Source organism: Chenopodium album, chromosome 9 (assembly GCF_948465745.1).
Source record: "Chenopodium album chromosome 9, dcCheAlbu1.1, whole genome shotgun sequence".
In the NCBI taxonomy this organism is placed as follows: Eukaryota; Viridiplantae; Streptophyta; class Magnoliopsida; order Caryophyllales; family Amaranthaceae; genus Chenopodium; species Chenopodium album.
The window spans coordinates 30,495,247-30,499,825 of NC_137842.1; the positions used below are offsets into that span (position 1 = coordinate 30,495,247).

Consider the following 4,579-nt stretch of genomic DNA (forward strand, 5'->3'; position numbering starts at 1 on the left):
CCCTTTGACATCGGTCGCATGACTTCACAAAGCCCCATGAGTCCTTGAGGAGATGCGGCCACCACAAACCACATTGAAGAACCTTGGTAGTGGTCTTGGAAACACCCATATGCCCACCACTAGGGTCCGAGTGGCACATCCTTAAAACACTAGGCACCTCTTCATTTGGAACACAATGCCTAAGTTAGCCATCAACCCCTCGTTTGTATAAGATTGGATCATCCCACAAGTAATGTCTTGCCTCCCTTTTGATTTTCTTCCTTTGGTTCTTTGAGAAGGAGGGTGGAAACTCCCCACATGCTAGAAAATTAACCAAGTCGGCATACTATGGGAGTTCCTTCACCTCTATGGCATATAAGAAGTCATCAAGCATTCTATCCTCAATTGGTGAACCATCATTATGAATTTGATCACCCTCAAGGCGAGAAAGATGGTCCACCACAACATTCTCCGCACCCTTCTTGTCCCTAATCTCAATCTCAAAAGTTTGCTATTCAAGCACCCATCGAATCAACCTAGGCTTGGACTCTTTCTTGGCAAAGAGATACTTGAGGGCTGCGTGATCCGTGAAAACTATGGTCTTGGAACCCAACAAGTAACAACGGAATTTCTCAAAAGAGTGCACAATTGCTAAGAATTCCTTTTCCGTTGTTGTGTAGTTCTTTTGAGCCCCATTGAGTTTCTTGGACATATAGTAAATCACATGAAGCTTCTTGTCTACACGTTGTCCCAAAACACCTCCAATCGCCCAATCGCTCGCATCACACATCAATTCAAAAGGAAGATCCCACCTTGGGGCTTGAACAATAGGAGTGGAGATTAAGGCCTTCTTCAATCTATCAAATGCCTTCAAGCATTTGTCATCAAAAATGAACTCAACATCCTTTTGAAGAAGGTCATTTAGGGGCTTAGCAATAAGTGAAAAATCCTTAATGAATATCCTATAAAAACCCGCATGACCAAGGAACGATCTCACTCCTTTGACATTCACCGGAGGTGGAAGTTTCTCAATCACTTCTATTTTTGCCTTATCCACCTCAATGCCTCTATTTGAAATCTTCTGCCCAAGCACTATACCTTCCTCCACCATGAAGTGGCATTTCTCCCAATTCAAAACAAGATTGACCTTCACACATCTTTCCAAACACTTCTCAAGGTTCACAAGGCACTCCTCAAATGAGACACCCCCCACCGAAAAGTCATCCATGAAGACCTCCATTTCCTCCTCCAACATATCCCCGAAAATACTCATCATGCACCTTTGGAATGTAGCGGGTGCATTGCATAACCCAAAGGGCATTCTTCGATAGGCAAAGGTCCCATAAGGACATGTGAAGGTAGTTTTCTCTTGATCATCGGGGTGGATGGGGATTTTGAAGAATCCCGAATATCCATCGAGGAAACAATAAAACTTGTGCCTTGTTAGTCTTTCAAGCATTTGATCAATAAAAGGAAGAGGGAAGTGATCCTTCTTGGTGGATGTGTTTAGACGTCTATAGTCTATACACATCCGCCAACCCGTGACCGTCCTAGTTGGAATGAGCTCACCCTTCTCATTCTCAACCACGGTCATGCCCCCCTTCATTGGAACGACATGCACGGGGGAGACCCACCTTGAGCTAGAGATGGGGAATATGATTTCCGCAGCCAATAGCTTGGTGATTTCCTTCTTAACTACCTCTCCCATTTGGGGATGTAGTTTTCTTTGTCTTTCGATAGAAGGAAGGGCGCCTTCCTCAAGTGTTATGTGGTGTTGGCACAAGGCGGGGCTTATACCTTTAAGATCATCAATTGTGTACCCCAAAGCACCTTGGTGCTTTCTCAAAACACCATATAACACTTGAGCTTGGCTCACGCTCAAGGATGCACTAACTATCACGGGGTAAGTGGAATGAGGGCCCAAGAACTCATACCTAAGGTGTGATGGTAGAGTTTTGAGCTCTACCATATTCACACCATTACCTTCCTTTGATGTGGCCGCTTGCAAAGCTTCTTGGCTTGAGATTTTCAAGCACATTTGCTCATCCACTTCCTCCATGCTTCCATTAAGCAATTCTTCATAGAATGCCACTTCCTTGCATGGTGTACCTACTTTGTCCTTGTTCAACAAAACATTCTCAAGAGCATCGTTAGAGGTGAGCAAGTGCTCATGCATGGAAGTCACAACATGATCAAGTGAATCAATCATCATGCAATTTTCTAGAGAAGAACATGGATACTTCATGCTTTCATTCAAATCAAATTCAATGACCTCATCTCCTACCTTAAGGGAAATGTTTGCACTCCTCACATCAATCATAGCACCCGAGGTAGCAAGAAAGGGTCTACCTAAAATGATTGGAATGGTAGCATCTTCATCCATTTCAAGCACAATAAAATCCACCGGGAACACAAACTTCCCAACCCTCAATGGAACATCTTCTACCTTACCTTTTGGAAACTTGATTGACCTATCGGCTAATTGCAAGGTAATGTTAGAAGGTAAGAGTTCCCCTAGTTCAAGTCTTTGATAAACCGAATATGGCATTATGCTCACACTAGCTCCCAAGTCACATAAGGCATTATCAATTTGCATCTTGTTAATGGCACAAGGGATGGAGAAGTTTCCGGGGTCTTTCAATTTGGGTGGCATTTTGTTCATGATGATAGCACTACAATTTTCGGTCAAATTGATAGTCTCCACAACCTCACAAGTTCTTTTCCCACTCAAAATGTCCTTGAGGAATTTGGCATAATTTGGCATTTGGTTGATCACATCGGTAAAAGGTAGAGAAAGATGAAGTTGTTTTAGCATATCAATGAATCTCCCAAATTGTTCATCCAATTTGTGTCTCATGAATTTTTGTGGGTAAGGGAGCTTGGGTTTCACAATTTCTTTCTCTACTCTCACCTCTCTAGGTGTCTCAACCACAACCTCATCCAATGATGCCCTATCCCCGTCATTCTCAACCAAGGCTTCCTTAGGAATCTCCTTATCTTCACCCTTCCTAGGCAATCTCTCCTGAAGAACCTTACCACTCCTTGTAACAATAGCATTCACGGGTTTCTTGGGATCAAGACCTTGGGAAGGTAAAGAAGAAGGGCTTGCACGATCTTTCAAAGCATTAGCAAGTTGAGAAATTTGGTTTTCAAGCATTTTATTGTGGGTCATCATTATATTGAACTTTTTATCACTAACGGCCATGTATGTGTTCAACAACTTGGTTTGATTCTCAATTATTTCTTCCAAATTGATCCTAGGTGAAGAAGGTTGTGAATAGGAATTTTCACCTTGAGTCCTTGGAACAAATCCGGGTGGGGGTCCTCTTTGAGAATTATTTTGAAAATTACCCCTCCCTTGATTATTCCATGTACCCCTATTTTAATTTTGACCATAACCTTGATTATGGTTACCACCACCTTGATTATGATTACCACTACCTTGGTTATGATTTCCATAACCTTGGTTTTGATTCCCATAATTTTGGCTTTGATTTTGGCCACTATAACCTTGGTTATTATAGCTACCACGAGAACCTTGGTTCCCTTGGTTTCTATAACCACCACCTTGGTTATAGTTGTCAAAATTGCCTTGGTTTTGGTAATTCCTATTCCATTGACCTCTTTGGTTATCAAACCTTTGAACATTATTATTTGACACATAATTCACATGCTCACTCTCATTGTTATCAAACTCATCAACACATTCATTAGGACAATTACTAGAGTCATGATCATATGATCCACATGCATCACAAAACAAACAACCCATAGGCATATTATGTGAAGAGGGAGGGGGTTGAGAGTTAGAAAGAGTACCTCTCCCCTTAAATTGGGAGGGAAGATTCAAAGCTTGAGAAGAAGAGGAAGCGCTCTCCAACTTGGCTTTGATTGCGGTCACCTCCTTTCCCAAGTTTGTCATTTCGGAGGAAAGGTTGTTGATCGCATTGAGATGGTCCACCGAGTACAATGAAGATTGCTTGCTTGAAGAGTCCCTCTCCCCATCTTGCCAATCTCTATAGTACGTCACCACGTCCTCAATAATGTCCACCACTTCTTCTTCGGTCTTGTTCATGATAGGACCCCCGGCCCCGCCATCAAGGCATGACTTGCCTTGGGGACTTAAACCGCCATAGAAGATTTGGACCACTTGGTATGTTGGGATTCCGTGGTGAGGGCACTCCCTTTGATACTCTTTGTATCTCTCCCATGCTTCGTAAAGGCTTTCATTTGGCCTTTGCTTGAACCCTTGAATCAAGGCTCTTGCCTCCGCCGTCTTCTTTTGAGGGTAGAAGCGGGACAAGAAGGCCTTTGTAACATCATCCCATGTTCTCAAAGAATTGGGCTTCACCTCTTTATCTAGCCACTCTAAGGATCTTCCTATGAGAGAGAAGGGAAACAACTTGAGGCGGATGAACTCTTGAGAAACTCCGTTGACTTTGATGGTGTTGCAATATTTCTCAAATTCTTTAAGATGGTTCAACGGGCTCTTATTCTTAGCCCCACTATATTGCCTCCTCTCAATTAAGGTGATCATGGCCGGCCGAATTTCGAAATCATTTGCCGGTGTTGTAGGCGGAGCTATACCGCTTTCAAACCT

General features: G+C 42.9%; 1 pseudogene; it reads left to right on the top strand.

Moving 5' to 3' along the window:
• The first annotated feature begins 4,142 nt into the window (after positions 1 to 4,142).
• LOC145561161 (small nucleolar RNA R71) lies at positions 4,143 to 4,241 on the top strand (annotated as a pseudogene).
• The last annotated feature ends 338 nt before the right edge of the window (positions 4,242 to 4,579 follow it).